We start from the raw sequence: 22,492 nt of genomic DNA on the forward strand, positions 1-22,492 counted from the left end.
GGGATCAAAGTCCCCTCCTGCCAGCACAGGGAGGAGAAAACCCTGGAAAGAGATGCAGTGACTTTCCTAGGGTCATCATGCCTGTGGTACATGGCATGGCGGCAGGGGAGCCTGGTCTCTGCTCCACAGTGGGCAAGGGATGAACAGAATTCACTAAATCAGGCTGTCAAATTGGAGTGCTGCTTGCAAACAGGAAAGCCTCAATAAAGTTGGTTTGCTTATTGCTATCCACAAAAGGGAAGGCAAAAAAAAAGTCTGTGTTTCCATTCAGTGCTCACGAAAAGCGTGAGAATCTTTTTCTTTTTGTCTCCATGAATGGAAAAATGTGTTTGCATGGCAGGCTGATGGTGCCCTGGCACTGGTATCTTGGTTAGAAGCAGCTGTTGCAGAACTGCTGGAGAAGGATGTGACATGACCCTACCAAACCTCCGTGCTCGGTGTACTGACGTGATGCAGCCGGTCCTGCAGACCCCTCTGTGCACCCACCGGCCTGGCTGCTGCTGGCTGCACTGCCACGGAGCTGCAGCAGCTTTGTGGCTGGTTTGGTGCCCACCCGGCTGGGGCTGCTGGCTGACATGCTGCAGTCACTTCTGCACCTGGAAGAACTTGCAACCGTTCTCGAAATGCCTAAGGGTCCAGCACTATGTGAGAAGATGTCCCAGCCTGCCCTCAGAGCAGGAGGTGTTCAGGAATCACAGATCAGACGTTTTATGCTTTCAGATTGTAGGGACAAGCCTCCTTGCAATGATGCTGCTTCTTCTGTCTCACTCTCCAGTACTCACCCGGGGCTAACCTGGGGACTGCACTTCTCCCACTGCCATTTCTGCAGGCAGGCATCATACCCCCACTGAAGAGGATCAGCAAGCAGGACCCCAGCATCCTCCCAGGCAGTTAAACAACCCCAAGAGCTCCCATCTCAGAGCAGAGCCAGGGTTGCTGCTGCCTCCCACAGTTCTCAGTGATGCCTTGTGCCTTTACTGACCTTCAGCACAAACCCCAGACACTATTCCTGCTCTATCCCCAGCCCATTCCTCACCTGCCACTCTGTTAACCCACAGTAATGACATGAATTAGTAGTAGTAGGTGAACAATTGCCTCTGACACCCTGAGACAGAGCTAACGAACAGGGCCTGTGCATAAAATCCTCATTACATGGTGCAGAGCAGTCAGATGCTATAAGTACCATCCTCGGGCAATCGCTGTAGCAGCTAATGTGGAGTAATCCAGGGTCCTGGCATTCTTGATGTACAGTGTCAGTGTAGAGTTAGTTGTACTTTACCACAAAATTATTATTTAACAGTTACAAATCCTTACTAACGATGAGATTTTAAACGTGCGTGGAATAGACCAGAGAAGCCCAAAAACTGCAGAGCTGCAAATTAAAACACCATTGATACTTTATTTTTTCTTTTTATTTAGAAAGCAGCAGAAGCCTGAGAGAAATCTGTCTTACAGCACAGCCTGCATCTAAGGAAATTCCGCCTATGATCAAATGTCAAGTTGTTTCTTTTGCAAAGGGCAATGTGGCAATTCTATTTCCATTTGGAGAAGGTTTTTCCTTCCAGATGAGGGTTGGTTTTTTTTTCAGCAGGGAAAGGGAAAGGAGAGAAACCAAAGTACTTTTGTTTCAGCACACATGGATTCAGAAACCCGGCTGCTCATTTTTAAAAGGTTACAGCTCCCTTCCCCACTTGTCCCCATGGACACAGCCCAGGCAGCCACACCTTCACTATTGGTTCTCCCTTCCTAAGGTCTCCCTTCATCTTCTGTGAGGCTCCTTTGATTAAAGTGAGCCCTTGGAAAGGCACACAGTGCTGGCACTGAAATTACTGCTGCTCCCATCCACCCAGCTACAGGCAGAGTTTGGCCTGCTGCTTTCTTGCCAATTTAATGTTCCTTTTCATCTGGTTTCCTCAAGAGAATTTGCAGCTCCCCCTCTGCAATAAATCCTCAAGCCACCGGCCAGTCCCAAGCAATGACAAGGTCTGAAAATCACTGAAGTTCCTGCAGTCTCTAGAAGACATCTGGGGCTGTTAAAGGGGAGAGGTCGGATCAGTTTAAGGCTGCCCGACTGGCGGGGCTGGCCCTGTGACCCACAGCGTGTGTGTGGCCAGGCCACGGCCCAGCAGCTGGCCCACGTGTGCCACCGCCATCCCTGCCAGCGGCACAAGCTGGGTTATGGGCACACAGGAGGAAGGTGGGGTGTGTTGGGCAGTACTGCAGTGGGGCTGGTGGAGAGGCAGCGGGAGACCGCCATGATGTGTTGGGGATGCTTGTGGGCAGCACGGGGGGGGGGGGGGGTCAATGGTTGTCCCACAGCTAGTGAAATAGGGATGATGAAAAAACTCATGGCAAGCTAGCATTGCTTGGGGTGGTGCAGGAGTGCAAGGCTGTTCCCATCCTGGCACACAGCCTGTCCAGGGCCCACAGACCCACCAGCTCCCTGCAGCCAGCAGTGCTGTGCTTGACCTCAAACCATCCCCATAGGACTCTGCCCTTTCAGAAGGAAGCTGCAGACAAGTATCTTTGTTTCTGGAAGTCACCTTCATCACCTTCACCTTCCTCTCTGACCTTCCTGCCTCCACTGCCCACTCCCCCTAATCCCTCAGAGGTGGGACTCACAGCTCTTCGAGCTGCAAGTCTTCCTCCCTGGCCATCTCACTGCTCTGCCAGGTCACCACCAACCTCAGTGGAGAGCCCCCAGCTCCCCGCTCTCCTTTCCATTTCCCCCCGCTCGCTGCTATTTATTGCTCGGCAGCATTCAGGGGAGGAATGCAGCCTGTCCCAGGGAAAGGGCTATTGCTACCAGGACCTGGCAGGCTAAGTTTAGTTCCTGGCTCAGCCTGGGATTGCCTCTGTGACACTAATCAAAGATTGAATTTCTCTCTGCCTCAGTTTCCCTCTGTAGATAGCAAAGTTTCCCCTTGTAATCTGCCTGGGGTGGGAGCTGGTTTATACTGCTTCTTTACACCATGCCTATCACTGGAGCCCCTGCCCTGGCCAAGATCTTGGTGTACTTCTATAATTAGTACATTTGTGTTATGTTTTCATTAAAGGTGTTGTTATGCTTTTGATATAAAATGCAAAAATAATAACTAGAGCTGAATTATAATTCTTCACATTACACTCTTTCATTTTGTATGGGGTTCCACTTAAATTGTAACTCCCTAACAAATAAAATAACTGGGATTGCTCTCACAAATCTAGATGCTGATGTGTGAGCTGATGCAGCCACAGGCTGCCTGTCAGGAAGGTTCCCCAGGAAGAAGTCAGCCTTTGGAGATGTAACCAGAGCTACAGTCTGTGTTTAGGGAATGAAATTACAAGAGTCTCTGAGCAAGAGGAAGAGAAAACCTGCCATGCAGACTGGGCTTGCTGCTGTCTCTTTAAAAAAATCACTTGAACAACACATTAAAAAGCAAAGCTCTTCTATCACATACATATTTCATCTGCACCTTGGAACTGTAATTAATGGCTCAGGAGGCTTCATTTGACAAGCTGTCCTCAGGGCAGACTTTTACTTCTATCTACATCAACAGTGCTCGCTGCTCCCGTTTCCCTTGGCAAAACTCCTCAGCTCTGCCCCGCTCCTCTGCAGAGATGCGAGCAGATGTGGGGCTAATCCAGGTTTCTCTCTCCACTGATGAATACTTCCCTTAGATACAATAAGACTAAAGAGAATAATCTTTCAAAGATGGAAGAAGATGCACTGGGACACACACAGTGGGAGGTGAAGAGAAAACTCCTGTTTGTAAAGCCTGCCTGCTGAGTGAAATAACCAATGCTAATTCAAACTGAATACGACCGAAATTAAACACCATGGGCCAAATTAGTCCCTGGTGCAGCACCAGTAACCCAAAGGCAGATGATCTGATTTCACTGAACTTACGCCAGGAGTGAACTTGACCCACACTGTTACGTGGCACCTCACAGTACGGCCAGGAAACCTGGAATACATCACACACATCCAAACATGGGTGTTCTGGTTGTGGCTGGTGCTCTAAGGTACTTGGCTAGCTGTTAGATTTTGAGCTCTAGTTCTCCCCCCTGTCCCCTGATAGATATTTCTGGTGGTCATTTACCTCCATCCTTTTCATAACGATGGTGGTCATTGGCCTCCATCTTTCTGAAAAGGTTGCAGAGCCTCTCTGAAAATACGAGGAACAGCAAAGCCACTGAGTTGATGCACCTACTAAATATTCAATGAGCTGTATTTTTTCTAACCAACTGAAATAGAAAAAAAAACTAAAGAAAAAGGGAAATGGTAACAGGGAACCTTTATACAAGATCTGCCTGATGTAACACATGCTCATACAATGTGTACTGAATCCATCACAAAGCAACTCAGCGTGCAGCAGGATGGAGATGCACACGTATTAACTCCAGGAGGAACTGAGGTGGTATGAACCATAGAATCCCAAAGGCTTTCAGACATCACATTACGGATCTTAGGCTATGAGCAGGAAAGAATTTGGGTTTCGCTCCTTCCTTGGGCTTTGCAGTGTGTAAAAGCTGAGCCTGCTGAGCCTACTGAGCCCACTTTCTCTATTCGAGCAGAGACCACAGTGTTACCCAGCAGCCCTCACAGGGACACATGCCATCTCAGCAGGGACTATTTCCAGGCTCAGTGCAGACTGTCTTGCTGCTGCTCATCCAGGGGCCAAGCAGCCATGGAGCACCAGCTTTGGCAGCACTGAAGTCGGTGGGAGCTTTGCCATCAGCTCGCAGGGTACCAGGCCAATACCCAAGAGTGTGTAATACTTACAGCTTGGTTAGAGACCTTGCACATTTCTCTAAGCATTTTTAATACCCAAAAGTAGAATTTTGTGTTTGGTGTTCTGGCTCTAAGGTTTACCCTGCTGATCATCTGCATCTGCTTTATATTGAATTATTCATCTGCAATTTGGCAATGATGAACTCTGCCAGCTCTCCTTATCAGTGATCCAGATATATAGAATCTCAGAGACGGGATGGCTCTACAAACTCAATCTATTGGATGGGGTTTTATAGAACCACAGCCAAAACTTGGCTTTTTGTCTGGATCTGCCACTAGAATGCATCTGGGTTACATTTGGCTTTTGGATCTTCCAAACAAGGGTTTCACTCTTTTGGGTAATCTATCTACAGCTCATTATCCACTACCTATATCTCTCTTGCTGCATAATGTAATACTGCAAAATACTGCTTTGTGCTTATATCTAGAGCCCTAGAAATAGGCTTTTTTATAAGTAGCATCACTTAATTTATCAGTGTTAAATGTTGCCAAATTGGCAATACACAAGAATAGAGGAAGCTATCAAACCTTGAAATTCTGAGACTCATGTAGATACTTGATGTTTCCAAAATGACTTCCAAAACTTGGGCACTTATACAAGTCTGTGGTGAGGTGGCACAGGTTATTAAATCAGTGACAGAGGACACATAAAGTCCAACATACCAATACTGGACATGGGGGTCTTAGAGTACAGGGAAGCAAGACAACAGAAAGCAAGAAAGCATTTCAAGGTAGAAAAAGCCCATTGGGCTTGGTACCCAAAAGCTGCAAGAACAGAGTTGTCATTCTCCTGGTTAACCACCTCGTGCTGGCAAGAAAGGAAGATGTAGGAAAACATTGTACTGGAGGCAGTTGTAAGCTATAAATATTTTCTTAAGAATTCAAAGCCTCACATTTTTATAGATGAGTGCTGGATCTGGCCAACCCAGGGATGGTGGCCTTGCAGCTGGAGAAGCAAAGAGGTCCTTTGCATGGTAAACAGAGGGAAAGGGGCCCCTTGGACTGACTGTTGGCCTAGAGAGAGAATTGGCACTGCCACCACCTCCCTAGGGTTGCCACTGTTGAGTGATTTAGGCACTTTTGTGTCTGGACAGACCAGAGGTGCTCATACCCTGAAGCATGTTGCACACTGCAGGTCTGGAGGCAGCTGGAAAGGGCACTCAGCCAAACCAAGTCCTTTTGCCTGGACTGGACCTTAGGAAGGGGAGTTGTCATTTGGCAACCCTGCATCAGGATCTGAGCATCTCTGTGAGTTCAGTGTCACTTGTAAAGTCAGCAATGCCTTGGGAAGATGAAGTGGGAGAAGGAGGGCCAGGACCCACCTTTCTGGTGGCAGTATGGCCCAACACGACCTTCTGGAGCAGGTTCACTGTTCAGCCCAACACCACTGCAGCACAGGCTGCTGAAATGTGAGGACAACAGCTGGATCTGCTCATCTTCTGGGTGCTGGTGATGGTGCCTGTGGATCTGGTGACAGGGCTCAGCTCTCTCCATGTGAGCACAGGCAAGTTTCTCTATGCTTCCATCCTCTCACCATCTGCTTGCTGCACTTACCTGCAGCATACACCACCACACACTCACACCCAGTCCCACTCTCACGGCAATGCCAGCGTGATTAAAGATAATGAGCTGCTGATTAGCACTGGAGAACACAACTGAAAACATTTCATTTCAATTGCCTTTCTTGTTGAGTTAATTAAAATAAAACACAAAGCTTCTCAGCTGTATTGCCATGCCTGCCCTGCTCAAAGCACTGCGGCTGAACAGGTTTGCAATTAATACTTGTGTTGACTTCCACCTAGCATTAGCATGACAAAAGAGACTAATAGCACCTTTCAGATGATTCCCAGTGATGTAGCTGCTGTTTGGACTATATCTGACTGGCTGCTGGGATGCTTGGGCTGTGGGGAAGGTGGGATGCAGTCCTTCCGCAAGCAGACGACTTCCTGAAGAGGCAGTGCTAAGGGGAAGTGTCCGCAGGGGTATTTATATTGAGCTTTATACAGCACTTCAATATCTGTCAGCTGCTTAATGAGGCCGTTTGGGAGGTCTGCGAAAACTTGGGCTGTAACATCAGGGAGAGTGGTTTTGATTCCAGGCTGATGGTTCAGAAAGCTTTGGGCCATGTTGTAGCCCGAGAGCAGCACTGCAATCGGTAAGGGCATGAAAGCAGAAAGAAATGTTCGTATTTTTTAGACGACGCGTTTTTCTACCTATTCTCCGAGTTTATAAACCGCCTGTAAACCTTAGGGACATGTGTGAGTGCCCTCTCCTGGAAGGTGATGGAGTTGCTTCCAACCGACTGAACGTTAGACCTGTGGAAATCACAGGGTTTTGCTATGACAGTTACATCACGCAGATCATACGTATGTAAACCACATGTGTAATCTATATACTATGTATAGAACACACATATATAGTATGTGCTATGTGCATGACATAAAAAGGCAGATATAACTGAGCTTTCTGCAGTTCTAAGTGGATGGTTAGAATTGATTTACCTCTTCATGCAGCAGTTCACCTGCTCCTTTTTTTTTTTTGCTACTGATATAATCATCTTATTAGATTTACCAAAAATCATTTCAGCTGCTGCTGCAGATACACACATCTACAAATGACATTCGCTCTCTTGCCTATACATCAGTTACATCAATAACTGCACTGAGTTTACAGGATAGATTCCTCAGGCTTTTTCAAATTGCTGCCTATTTTTAGCAGTTTCCTCACAAAGCATATGTAGAATGTGGCTGTAAATAATTAAGTAGTTAATGCAAGGAAGTTTAGCCAATCACAATTTTAACGCTTTTATAAATATTAATTGAGAAAATAATATTAACTTCTCTCTAAATTCACTTTTAAGCAGCTCCTTATGGCCAGGTGGTAAGAGATCACCAAGAACAGCAAAATAATACTGCTACTGCAGAGCATGCTGTGTGGACATGAGCTTTTCTTCTGGGCAACTCGGAAAGGTCCCATCTGACAGCTCCTGTTTACCCAGGCGGGGTCCCCACACAACCCACAGCACGAAGCTCCGTCCCCACTGAGGCCACTGCCCTGGCTGCACCACCCTCGCCCAGTGAGATGCTGTGGGGGCTGGGGCAGCTGGGGTGGGCTGGCTGCAGGCTCAGCCTCCCGCTTGCTGCTGTCACTGGGCTGTGCATTACAGCACCAAGGAACAGACAGAACAGCTGCCAGCTTTAGAACAGGACTGGTGTTGCGGGATGAAGGGGTGAGGTAAAACCTGGGGTGTAACACCTTACAGCAGCACAGCCCACCCATGGCCACAGAGCAGAAATGGCTGGCCTAGTTTTGACTGCCTTATGAAAATGTCTGCCATCACTAATTAGTCTCCAGTGTGGGAAAGAGGATGCGTAGTCAGTCATTTAGGATGCTCATTAGGTTAGGCTCATATTCAATATTACATTTGCTGAGGTCTTTATGTGCCTGAAAGTGTCTTGCAATGTCTCCTGCAAACAGGTTGGCATCTCTCAGTAGCACTGGGGGAAGTAATAAAACTAATCAAATTCATTATCCCTCCTTTATGTTGGTATTACTCCATTAATTTTAACAGCCTCCCTTGACACACGCAGGTATAAAGAGATTCCAGGCACCTGCTGTGCTATTTTTGGAAGCTGACTTAAATCCATAAAGGTCAGAAAAGCATCTGTGGGCTTATTTAAGCATTCCTCTTTTTTTAACCTTCCAAAATTACTTTACAATAACACATTTTAAGGCATTTTACTGAAGGAAGAACCCAGTGCAGACAGATTTGCTTTAAGAGAAAATAACAGAGTTTAAAATCCATACTAGAGAGAACTGAATTCAATGAGAAGTAGAAGCCTTGATGTCTCTTAGGTTTATGTATGGTTTAAAACATTGGCTTTGATACTATAGGGACTACCACAAGGACAAATTTCCCAGAAGAAGAAGGGATGAGCTGCAATCATTCATTCCCTGTTAACAGAGGTTTGGATGCTGCAACCCATGGGATGGGAGAGCAGATGCAGCCCTTGCCCTGCTTCCACCCACACCATGGCTGTGCTGGGAAAGCCCCTTAGTGTCAGCTGATGGGATGAACATGGGTGAGTTGGTAAGGAGCCCACCACCATGGTCATGCTCTGAAAGCATGATGCATGCGTTACATTGGACTTCTCTCAATTTCAGTCCTCCTCACAGGAAAAACAAAACAAAACCAACAAACAACAATAAAAAACCCAACAACCAAACCAACCAACCAACCAAAAAAAAAACCAAAACCCCAACAAAACCAAAATCACCCAAACCAAAACAAAAAAATGTCCTCTCAACTCTGTGGAAATGTTGCAAGTAGAATATTTTAAGCAAAGGAGCCTGTGTAACAGTGTCAGCTTGTGGGGGTCACATCAGGGATGGTTGGTCAAGGTAACAAGGCTGGTCACCCATGCTGATGTACAGGTTTTCCCTCTGCAGATCCAGAAAGACTGAAAACCATCCCATGCTCCACCAAACTGGTGGAAAAGCTAGTGCTGAGTGATAAACACACCGACTCATTGAAGTCTCTTGCCAAATCAGGCACTCAGTCCCATGCTCTGACTTGGCTGGCCCTGTGCGGAGCCAGAAGTTGGACTGGATGATGCTTATGGGTCCCTTCCAGCTCAGGATATTCTATGATTCTGTGAACATTTCATGCAGATGGTCATAAAGAACCAGCATTCTGTTGTAGGTGTGAGGAGCTGCTCTACAAAGAGACCATAGAGTGAGGAGGAAATGGGGCAATCATCTCTCGTGGGCAGTGTCACTGGAATCAGTGAGAAGAACACCGAACAACAGGTAGAAAAGCACAGCAAGGGCAAAACGGGTGAGCTGACAGATGTAAGCCCCATTAACTCATTAAGGGTGGAGATGTTGGCCTGCTGGGAAATTATTGTCCACTTTATGTCTTGATATTGGAAAGAAATTAACTAAAAGAACCAAGGCGGTTTTAGCACTTGAGCTACTTAATTATGCCTTTTAAAGTTGTCTTTGAAGCCACAGAGTGAAGGATGAATGAAACACTCTCTGAAGGTCCTTATTAGTCATTCCCTCTCTGATGGCAATAATAATTACATCGTCCTACATTGGAAGGAGTGTTCCTAGTGAATTCCTGTACTCCTCGATAACATTTCCAGCAGGGCAGGCTGAGATAATGATGTGGGTAATTAGAGCTCTGGCTGCAGGGTACAAAAGCCACAGAGGTCAGCCCTGAATGTTCCTCCTGGACAGAGCATCCTAACCTCATCTCCAGAGGCTTAGGCCAGATGTGAAACTCCAGGGATTGAGGGAAAGTCCAGCCAAATGATTTGACTCCTGTTCCTCTGTGTGTGGACTCCACAAGTATATCCTTACTTGTTGTTAGCTGCAGGTAGATGAGACCTTTGTTAGATTTTAACCACTGGAAAACATGGTTATCATCCTTCAGTCTGTCCTCCTGTGTAACATGCTGCACGACCTACAACTCCAGCTGATAATGCCAAATATCCTGACTCCAGTAAACCTGGAAACTGATCCACTAATGGCCCATGGCAAAGAAAAAAGACCCACAGAAAGACAACGGTGTCCCAGCAGCACTTTTGTGCCACTGATGTTGCATCTGGCATTTGGCAAGGTGACACTGTGCAGAAATAGAATCCCACAGGCACCTGCACATGTGGCAGCAGCAGCTCTGGCAAGGCAGCACACAGGCGGCGGTAGATTGCAGCGGGACTTTCCCTGGCAGCACCTGACACAGGCATGAATAATGAAGGGACTCATTAATCATTTACAGAACCGCTGTTCCCGTGGATTCGTTGGTATTAGAGACTCACGCTGTAGTCTTTCTCTTTTGATCCCACTGAGCCCTTGATTTTTGTGCTCGGCAAGGTCACACTGTCCCGAGGATGGAGGGGGTTTTGCAGCCCAGAGCTCGGCCGCTTTGGCATCCCTGCCTTAGCTTGCAAATCACAGCGTTGGTCCGGCTGGCTGTGAGCCCAAAGGGATGTGCACTCTTCAAATCACTGAATGACATGTGAAAGGAAAGAAAAATAAGTAAACTCATGTTTAAAAATGTAACCATCCCTGCATCCCTCACCTCTCAGTGCTCCGCCCCTTCGGCATACCCTTCTCTACTGCCGCCCCAGCACCTCTTCCCCTTGCCTCCCTCCACCCCTAGTGCAGCACGGGACTGCCCAGAAGCCCCCGGCTCCGCCTCAGCCCCCTGTGCCGCCCAGGGGCACGGTGCTCCCCTCGCTTCCCTGTCCGCCCCGCTCCGAGCCTGGCTGCCCGCGCCGCGCTCCGCCGGCAGCAGGCCGGGCCGCGGGGCCGGGAGCGCTGCCTGCACCGGCCGGTCCCGGCCACAGGAGGGGAACGCTGCAGCACGCAGCAGCCAGTGATCCCGGTTACTCCCCACGGGAAGCGGACGCGCGGTACCCACAAGCCCTTCGCCGTGGCGGGGGCACGGCAAGAGGCTGCGGCTGCGCCCCCCGGCCCCGGGACCGCCCCCAGGCAGGGCGCTGTTGGGCAGGAGGGGGTGCGCGGGGCCGCCCCGCTTCGGAGGGCACCCACCGACCCGAGCCGGCCGGTTGCGCACCCCCAGGTCCGTAGTGGCACACGGGTACAGCCCCTCATAGCCCCGTCCCGTGTAAACCCGCCTGTTACTGCGAGCAAGAGAAGCGTGCGCAATCAGACCAGCGCTGTGTGTCATACATAGCGTGAGGCTGTTAGCCAGGTAAGTGTTTCAGGTGCCCAAACATGCAGCAAAGTCAATTTAGGCATCTGGATTGTGCTGTGTTAGTGATAACGCCTGCAGGACTGGATCAGGGAAAAGGTGCTGCGATTTCATGCTCCTGGAGCATTTACCCAACTAAGACTCTTCTCTGTAGTATCTTTATTTAAAAAAAAAAAAAAAAAAAATCCTTATTAATATAAATACAGATATTTGTCCTTTTTTTTGGTAAGTATTTCTAGATGTGTGGTTTCCACCTGCAGTTTTCCATCCGTAGCTCAAGCACAGGCACAGCATGTCTGCTCCCATTACTTGCCTGCTTTCAGTAGCCTCAACAAAGGTTGGGAACCAGTGCTTCAAGGCAAATATTGGGCTGGATCCGAAGCTTGCTGAAGTCAACAGGACTCCCACTGGGGTTTTTAGTCAGGCCTATCATTAATTCCCTAATGAAGTTAGCCATTTATCTTTATTAGATGGACTCGTCAATGGATTGATTTAATCTAGAAGACTTCTCCTCCATGACAGATTTTCAGACCCTCGTGTGTTCCTGCCTCTGCAAGGAGCCCAGCCTGCCCTGTGCCAAGCGTGCTCTGCTTCCCAAGGAGCTAATCAGCCGGCCCATCTCCTCTCAATCAATAAGCATTTATTCTAACTGAAACCAACATCGACTGGAATCCGACCAGGAATGTGAAATGCTCTATAAATAATGTGCATGAGCCGGAGCCTGAGAGCAGGCAGTGGCAGGACTGTCAATGGCAGCGCTAATGGGGGGGGGGACATGCCACCCAGCACTCTGTCACTCTACCAATGCCCTATTTACAGCTCTCAGCAGGGAGCTCCCTGTCTCGCTTTGATGATGAATTAATTTCCTCTGATGGATCAACCTCCCAGTCCCCCCATTGCAACACCTTGCAGAATGCATCGCCTAACGAGAATCGCTCATTAACATATAAATCATGATGTATTTCTTTTTGGCACTCCAGGCAAAACAATGGGCTGAGCGCTCCCCCCTCATCTAACTTTTCCCTGGAGGGAGAACTTTCATTGATTGCTAAATGGAAAGTGGAAAGAGCAAAATCATTTAATTGTATGACTCCTCTGATGTGCTACTGCTTAGGCTTTAAGTAAGCATATGACTTCCCCTGCACGTGTGCCGTCTTCCTATTTTATTGCAGGATAAGATACTTCTCTACCATAACTGGTCATGATAAAATGCCTTCCAATATTAGTTTGTCAACAATATTGGAGTCTTCTGAACATCTCTCCTGCAATGGAGATAAAGCCTAAAGTAACGGGTAAGGAGCCAGACCAGTCATATCTGTCCTTGAAGGTGGATCTGTTTTCTCCATGCCACCAGTGATATACCCACGCTGTGTGGATACAAGGTGGCTCCAAGTCAGAGGCTGAGCAGCCACAACCAACTAATAAACCCTTTTTATAGTCAGCATGGGAAACACCAGCAAAAATACTTTCAGGCATTTATTGGTTTATATCTGGCTCTGCTACAGACTCAGTGTGTGATCATAGGTGGCTGCCTCAGTTTTTCTGCCTTGATGGACAAGTCAGGGTCATATGAACTGGTAAATGTTCAGTTCTTAGTATTTAACTCACTGTAGCAACTAAATAAAGTGCTCCATATCCCAACACCCCCCTTCTCCTTTTCTCCTTCTTTGGACCACGTGACAACTCATTTCAGATTCCAGATTTTCATATGGGTATGTCATAGGCTGGCAGCAATGTGGCAGCTGTATCTGCTAAACCTGACTTGAAAGTAAGGATAGGAAGCACCACTTTGTCCACTGAATCAGGTGAGGCTTATCTTGGGAGAGATGCGCAGTGTAGCTCCACCTCAGGTCCTAATAAGGCGGCCAGGCATCAGGCCATGCTGGTGCTGCCCTCAGCAGCAGAACGAAGGAGAGGTTAGGCACTGGGAGCCTGCAGAGCAGCCCCCTTCCTTCTCCTGAGCTGCACCAGACAGATGGCATGCAGGACCTGGCAAGCCCAACATCAGCATAGCTTCAGTACCTGAAGAAGTAATGAGCACTGTGAGTTAGTTCACTGTGGTGAATGGCAAGGAAATCTGTTGACCAGACTCAACCCGCCCTGTGTGCTCCTCCAACTTCCACACCAGTGACATAGCCCATGTATTCTGTCCTTCCCAGCACTCACAGGGAAGCCCCTCCTGCCGCCTCTCCCATACCCCAGCACATCTGGTTGACAAATCAAACTTACATATGGTGCATTTGGCATGAGGAGCCTGTCTGGAGAGCACAGCAGATGGTCTTTGAGGAACAAGATGTGGTTGCTTCCCACAATGCCTCATCCCAGACAGAGCAGCAGAACATCTTTGAGTGTCCACGTTCCATTTCTTTTTACTGGAGTCTCCATGTTTTGTTTCAGGGAAACTGCAGAGAGGGACCTCACATACCTGAAATATTCACCTAGCCCAGCACCTTAGGTCAAGATGAGAAGCTTTTCCAAGAGTCTGACCACCTTGGGGCAGATCTAGGACAATTTCCACCACATCCTTCTAGTCAGCAATATGCCATCCCCTGAGCTTGGGCAAACCAGCCTCTCCCAAAAGCATCACCAGTGCTGCCCCATCCCTGCCTCTCCTGCCTCCTCCCACCCCAGTTCCCACTCCACAGCAGCTCTTCCTCTGCAGGCATCCTCCCATGCCACCCCCTGCCTGTGCTCCTCAGGTTGAGGATAAATGCAGTTTAATCAGCCACCTTTACCAGTTTCTAATATAAACACTAAAATCCATTAAGAATTTCTTTGTTGCCAGTTTTAGCAGGAATAATAACAACATTTTTGCCTTTTTCCTGACCTACCTCCTGCCAGTGCCAGGCAGCACGTTACTCTGCTTGCCTTTGAACTACACACGAAACGCAGCCTCTGAAGTGAAGCCTGCACCAACCAGCTAACCCACCCTCCGACCTTCTGTTTACCATCTCTTTGACACATTACCCAGGATTTAAAGCAGCAATGCACTGGCTTTTTTTTTCTTGTTTTGTATTTACATTAGTGAGATTGGTATCTGTTTAATTAAACCAGCTGAAAATCAGTTCGTTACAGGCAGTATTTTCCCTGTGTAGACAACAGCAGAGCACAGAGCCAGCATAGCTCCATCCAGCTCCGCCGCAGCGGGGCTGAGCCAAGCAGGCAAGGAGGGGACCCCACAGGGATGCGGCTCGGGGTGATGGCCTCTGCCAGAAGTGCCAGAAGGAGAGTTTGGAATTTCCAGCAAGTCTTCTTGGAAAGTTGTCCTAAAAGGTGTCCTCTGCTAATAGGAAGGAAACATTAAAATTTTTCATTGCCCTGAATGCAAAAGTGGTGCCATTACTGCAAGGTGGGGTGTAGAATAGTAAGAGTATTTGCTGAGGCACACATGGCAAGGTCTTCTTAAGCCCCCATGCTTTTTTGCCATACTTGCATCACCAACACCCATTTCTCTCACTTGCATGGAGCACTCTTTTCAGTTGTACAGCTTTCTTGAGGTGTTCTTCCCTTACCAGCCAGGTCTTAGCTGGTGCACCAGCATTAGTCTAAAGCTGCCCTTGCACCACCTGGTGATCTAATCCTCCTTTTTTGGGTTGTGGGTTGCTTGGGGTTTGTTTCCTTTTATTTTTCAGAAAATACTAGAAGGACCTGGAGCTCTGCCTGTTTAAAGTTCTGTATATTTCCTTTGTATTTTTAGCTGTGGGCTTGAGTCATGGCTGCAGATTCTCTCCTATTGACTCAGATGAAGGGAAGAATTTGTCTCTGGTAGAGAATGATTTACAGCCATCATGCATTTATCCCTCTAAAATTCACTGTGTGGCACACAGACACAAATTGTAAATGTCTTGTGAGGAAACTAAACCTGCTGTGAGTGAGTTTGAACACAATGGTTCTCTGGGGAGCCTTACCTGCCCTCTGCTGTGGGACCAGCTTTTGGAAGAAGCCTCGTGGTGACAAAGCTGCCCACCAGCCACTGCCAGCAGAGGTGACCAAGGGGTAGAAAAAGTCCAAATGAGGTCTGTAATCAGAGAAACTGGCTGCCTGGCTATTTCCACCAAGCACAAGGACTGTGGAGAACTGTTGTGGTTTAACTCCAGCCAGTAACTGAGCACTGTGCAGCAGCTCCCGCATGCAAGGGGATGGGGAGGAAAATGGGAAAAAACCTCCTGGGCTGAGATAAGGAGAGTTTAATAGGATAACAGAGGAAAAAATAGTAACAGTAATAATAATATAAAAACAAGTGATGCACAAATGCAATTGTTCACCACATGCAGAAGGGAAAAAAAGGCATTTCTGAAAAGTGATTCCCACCTCACAGCTACCTTACCCAGTTATATCCAGAGCATGACATTATGTGGTATGGAATATCCCTTTGGTCACTCTGGGCCAGCTGTCCTGGCTGTGCTCGCCCAGCTCCTTGTGCACCTGGGAGGGCGTAGGAAGCTGGAAAGTTCTCAACTTAGTGTAGACCCTACAACTACCTAGCAACAACTGAAAACATCAGTGTGTTATCAACATTATTCTCACACTAAATCCAAACCACATCACTGTACCTGCTACTAGAAAGAAAATTAATTCTGTCTCAGCTGGAACCAGGATGAGAACATTAGCTCTTGCTCAGAAGAAAGCTCTTGGCCATGCATAGTAATGCAATAACTGGTGAATAAAACATCCAAGAACACATGGGATCTCCTCCATGGTCTCACTGAGGACAGTGTTCCTTCCCCAACAGCCATCACCTCAGCATAGCAGAGCCCCTGCACAGCTGGGCAAGCTGAAGAAAAGCATCTCTGCCTTTGGTGCTGTTGTGAGAGAGCAGATCACTGCCATCAGTGGCCAGGCTGTGAGTTAGTTCAGCGAAGACACACGCATCCTCTTAGAGCTTCCATTATCCTGGCCTTCCTTGCTGCGCTTTCAGGATACAACTTAGTGGGTCTGAGGGATCCTGTTGTGCAATATTATATCTACTCATTTGGGGCTTTCTGAGGCTGAGAGCTTTTACTAGTAGTCACCCTAACAGTGCAAGCTGAGGTTACACAACAGTTAAGCATCCCTAACTGGGTATTTCATCTGGTGTGCTTTCCCCATGGTTCCTGCATGCCTGCTTGCTGGCACTGATGCTTATCTGGCCATGGGCTAAGTCAGCCCAGGAAACTAAACTGTCAGAAAACTGACCTGGCAAAAAAAGAGAATTGCTTTCTGCTGGGTAAGCTCCTGTGCTGGCTCATTCCAGGGTCATGGAGATGGGAGTGTTCCTCAGGGCGTGGAGGAGGTAGCTTCATCTGGGGAGAGAGGGACCGTGCCAGTACTGACTGAAGTCATTTTAAAATGATGTGGCAGAGCAGGCTCTGTTGCCCTGCCGTAGAAAGGGACAGCTGGACACAGGAGTCCAGATCTCACAATGAAATAGAGAATGCCACATGTTAAAATTTGAGGTCTTCCCTGAAATCCCTTGTAGAAGAGAGCTTGCCTGTACACTCGTGATGTTCACATTGTGTTTGCAAATAGGTTAGCTGTGGTGTCCCCTTGGTGATACTCAAAACCCATCTAGATACTTTCCTTTGCAACTGGCTGTAGGTGGTTCTGCTGAGCAGGGAGGTCCACCCAGAGGTCCATTCCAACCTCAACCATTCTGCAATTCTGTGTTAAACACCCATGAAATATAGTCCAGAAGCAGCTGTGAGCACGGGAGCCTCAGGGTGGCTTATCGTGAGTCAGCCTCCGTCTGCACTGGTGACTGATGGAAAAGCAGGTTTGGTGGAGCTCCCTGGTTCTCAGCCGTGTTCTCTCTGCCTCCCTGGCCTCCTGACCACACTCGTGCAGCCACAGGCTCCACATCAAGGATCTCCCCTGACTGCCACATCAAGGATCTCCCCTGACTGAGAAGCCAATGTGCTTCTCAGGTTAGTGTCTGGCTCTCTAGTGCCTGTTGACCTGGCTAGCTGTGGGGCAGCCCCATTGTAGGTGATGGTGCAAGGGAAGCGGTGGGAAAAGCTTTCCAGAAACACAGGTTTGCATTTGCTTAAGTAGAGCATGAAACCATGTGGGCAACAGTGCTGTGTACCAGGGTGCTGAGTCATCCGTGCTGCAGCTCTCCCCTTCCTCCTGCCCTTTCCATGTCCTCCTGTCTGTTCTCCAGCCTTTCATTGCTAATAAGTGCTAACTCCTCAGCAATGTCCCAACTCGTCTGGCACTTGTCCATCCAATTTTTCTTACTAACCTCACATACTTATCTTCTTTTTCTTGCTTGAAATGTTTCCTGCCATTTTAGTGGGCGAAATTGGTTTTCCAGGTAGCAGGAGCTCAAGGGACTTGGCAGAAGTACAGAGGAAGGGGCAGGGAAGGAGATTGCGAGACCCTTTGCATCGGTGAGGTGCTGCTTTGGCTTGGCAGAGCCACAAAGTCAGATACTCCTGTTTGTTCTCACTCTCCAATTTAAATATTTTAATTCTTTCCTGCACTTTGCTGACAAAAATGGAGGTTTCAAATGTAATAACTTCTGTTTTCTCCTTCCCAGCCACCGAACCAATCCATTTAACAGCCCACTACCCCAAAAGGAACGCTACTACATGGCTTGAGTGTGGATAAATAGTGAGTTGATAGCAGGGTCAAGATGCAAATCTACAGATAACATTTGACTTCAGGGGAGCTGGTTGCAGGGAAGAGGCTCTCAGAAGTCCGAACACCCCATGGTCTGGTTCCTCGGGAGCAGCCTTGGAGGAGGAGAGAGACAAGCCAGCAGGCTGTCAGGCAGCCCCTTCCCATCCCTGTCCTCACCTTTAAATGCAAACAAATGCAGAGAAAAGAAAACAGAGAATTATTAAAATATATATGTATTCCCACCGTTCCCTGCATGTGATTAATCCTCTTTTCCTCTACCAGAGAATATATTAGTGAGAGTGGGCTTATAATACAGAGGCATCTGGCTGCGACTGGAAAGAGCAGCTTGCTGATGCATTATTAATGCCTTAGCAAAAAAACCCCACACTTCCATGGCCTGACTGTATATATTGGATCAGTAAGAAATAGCCTTTATAGGATAATTACCACTGATAACTGGCCTGTTTTGCTTATCTTTTGCAGTAGAATAAGCTCCAGGATGAGGCATGTTTATTTTGTCAAACAGTGGAAGAGATTATGCTTTGAAATCGCTTTTAATGACCAGCGAGTGCCCAACACTGTTGGTAAAAGAGAGATGGTGATCTGGGCAGCAGCACACAGTGAGCATAATAGGGAAAATGCAAATTTCCACCTTAGCAAACCTGAAATCATAAACCAGGTCTTTGGGGATCCCCGGTTAGCCAGGAACAACAGTGGAGCTGCAGTCTCTCCAGTGAAACAGGAAATATTTGAGGGGAACAAAAGATTATAGTGCGGCAGGGAAGAGCTGCTTTTCTTTACATGGCTTATGTCTTGACAAATATAACATAATATAAGAAGGCTAAAACCCCAAAGCCAGTGCAGGCAGCCATGGGAGCTGCCCAGGTATGAGGCGTAATAATCAGGTTTATCTTCCACCTTTGCCTCATGCCGATTTATCTCTTGGAAGATGGTTAAATCAGTAAGAAACTGGAGGAGGCCCTAATCTTGGGAAGATAGAGCTACATTCATTTGTGTGCTGCTCCTTTTCAAAGGATGAAGTGACTCTGTGAGTATCTAGCTCGTAAATCAGGGTGGCAAGGAGACAGCCTGGCTCCCCTCTCCTTAGCCTCTGACATGAAGACCTCAGCTCAGCGGAAGGGTAGAGTCACGTTTCCAGCAGAACACGACATGCACCAGCCGTATCTCTCAGCTTACAAGCTGAGTATTGGCACCAGGCTCTTTGAGTAGGATTCATTTCACATGTCTGTGCCTGAATTGGTCACCCTGGGCTGCTTTTATAATCAATAGGTGCTCTGAGGATGTAATTCATCCCGTGCAGGAGTAGATATTAAACAGAGGTCAAATGCATTGCCCCAGCAAGAGCTTGTTTCTCTCTGTTGATTACAAAGAGAGCTGAGACTACTGTCTCTGCTGTAGCAATCCACAAAATGCTGGATGAGACCTCACTCCTGTGGCAGAGGTGGCTGGGCACAGCATCCTGTCGGACAGTGGCTTGGCACTGCTGCAGCACAGGGCCATAGCCAGGTGGCCATGGACTACTGCAGCTCCACAGCAGAGGTGCAGCTCCCCAGGACATGATGTGATTGCATCTCAGAAAATGTCCCTCGCCAAGCAGGCTCATGGGAGCACCATGGTGGGCTGCTTTGGGGCCAGGGCACACATGGTGCCTTGGGGCAGAGTGTTTCTTCAGGGAATCTGCTGTATGGGTGCACAGGTAGTCTATACATATGTGAGGCATCTTGAAATCCCAGCTGAAATAGAAGAACAAACTAGGATTTCTTGACTAGGCAGCAGCAATATGCACTCTTCCAGTTCATACTGCTACCCATCCAGCTTAAGGAATAGCCTCCTCCGGAGATGAGGAACGCACAGGCATCAGTCTACCATGCAGAGCCCTGTCAGGTTGAGGCATTATGGGGCTGCTGTGCTGGTCCAAGGGATGCAGAGGTGTGCAGTGCCTCCAGCTGGGCTGGGGACAGGCTAGGGTGGTTGTGCAGACATGGACTCACTCCCAGGGCCATATGTGGTATCTGTGTCACGCTCTGTTGTGGAGCTGAAAACGGGACAAATCTTGGTCTTTTAGAAAGATATGCCTTCCTGGAAAGCCATGAAACAACAGCAAAACAAGTTGCTCAGAAGCCTGACACTTTTGAATCCCCCAGGGCATGGTGCAGCCTGGCAGTGGCTCCCAGAGCCAAGGAGTTGCATCCACCGTGCTGAGCCCCGGGGACAAGGGACAGGCTTGGGGAAGCATGAGCCCCACCGTAAGCTGGGGAAAGCACTGAGGCAAAAACCCAGAGAGTGAGATTCACACCCAGAGTGTGAGACTTGATGGGTCTGTCACTTCGCAGAGCCAGGCTCTGTCTGCCAGCGAATACAGATCACAAAAGGATAGATGCTGCCAGACTGCTTGGCCTTGCTGTTGCAATGACACTCGGCTCACAACCCAGCCGCTCTGGAAGAGGAGTCCCAACTCTTTGTCCCACCCTCAGGACCACGGCGCTACCCCAAATGCATGAGACCATCTGGGTTTCTCGATGGTATTTCCTGTCCCAAGGGAAAGGAGAAGCCCCAGAAATCCGTTTTTCACAACATGTTTGAGACAAGTTAGCACCTCTCTGGTTGGGAGAGTCCGAATATTCAGGCCACACTTCTGAAGTGTTTTGATCCTCCTCTCAGCTGCTGTGGTCCTACCTGCCTCCTTCCTCCCTCTTCAGAGCCCTCTTTTTCTCAGAGAGGGGAAGGAAAGCAGTTTGCCTTGGCAAATAGCTTGCTATGAAAATTTTGAATTCAAAAGCACGTGGAGCTTGTGGTTGAAAAGAAACCGTCTGATCAGCAGAACTCTTCTCCCTCAGCTTGTAAGGGCAGATTCAGTCTCAAGGCCAAGCTGCCATGTGGCTATAGAATAGAAGCAGGCCTTGTAAGAACCAATCTGACTTTCTTCAATTGTCTGTGCATCTTTAATCATGTTCACCACTTAAAAAGCAGTGGAGCTGGCAGCTGATAATTAGGCTGAGCCTGCAGCAGCATGGCCACTGGCCAGATCACATGGTTCCTTTCATCTGCATATTTATGCATTTAAAGGAGAGGAAAACTTTCATAATATTTTAATAACTAGGTTCTTCTGAATCCATAAATCCAGTCCTCCGGGCTTAGCCTACACTCTCTTTCTGATCTTACATAAATGGAAGAGGGTGGGGTGCTTTGTTTGTTCTCTCTATTCTTTTCCTGTGCATGAACGTGCAAGGCCCATCCTCTCAAGTTCGGGGTCCTCTGGAGGATGGGAGGGTCAAGCAAGGTAAAACTGCACTTCTGAGGATGAAGGTACAACTTTGATTTGGTTCCTGGCATGGGAACAATTCCCTTTTCCCAAGATAGCTCACCTACAGACTGGCAGGACTGAAGATCCTTTTGCTAACCAATGGCTCCAAACGAAGAATCCATAACATCTGTGTTTAAAACAGAAGCTAGAGTGCATGTTGGCTGTTGCACTTCTTAGCAAATCACCATCAGATCCAGCCCTAGGACAGACCATGCTTCAGATGATGGGGCTGCAAGATGTAGAAATGCAGGGAGCTGGTCCCAGGCTGGGTCTGTAGGTGCTGGAGTTCTGCCTTCATGCACACTGCCAGAGACAGCAATGGGTGGGTAACCTCTCCCTGCATGGTACCTCCAACCTCCCTGTGCAGCTCTCCACCAGCCCCTGGCCACTGTCCCAGCCACTGCCTTGCCTCCTGGTGGGACAGTGTCGGGGGATGCCAGCAAGGGGGACCCCATCTACATCTCCCCTGCCTGTGGGTGACAGCTCCCTTGGTGACATCCTGCAGGGTCCTTTGCAGACAGCCCTTGCAGACTGTCTTCCCTCTCCCTGGCAGCATCACCCAGCGTGTGCACGTGGCCTTTTCCATTAGCACTGAATGACAGCCACTATCAGCAGGAAAACAGAGAAGGGGAGGATGAGAGGCTAATCCTTACGCTCCTGTGTTATCTCAGTAAGATGGAAGAAGCACTGTTAAAATAACACATCACTGATTCCTTTTGGAGAGGAAGCACTTGGTTGAAATAAAATAAAAGCTATTGAATGAAATGTGTTTCTTAAACACTATTGCTCTTTTTTATTATTATTTGAAGGAAAAGTTAGCTATTCTGTGCTGGAAGCAGCTTCTATGTAAGGTTCTCTGTGGGGCAAAGAATGTCTTCCTGATTTTTAAGGGCTTTAATTGTTGTTACCTTACAGCAAGCAAATAAACAAGCCAATGGCAATGGTTAGGCAACATCCAGAGTACATCTTGAACTGGCCTTTTGCTGAAGGTTTGACACTGCTCTGGAGCACTGCTCTGAATTTAGGCTTAGAGCAACTGCTTTGTTTCAGAAGTAATGTCAAGTAACAATGG

This window comes from Gallinula chloropus (assembly GCF_964237585.1).
Source record: "Gallinula chloropus genome assembly, chromosome: 14".
Taxonomy (NCBI): Eukaryota; Metazoa; Chordata; class Aves; order Gruiformes; family Rallidae; genus Gallinula; species Gallinula chloropus.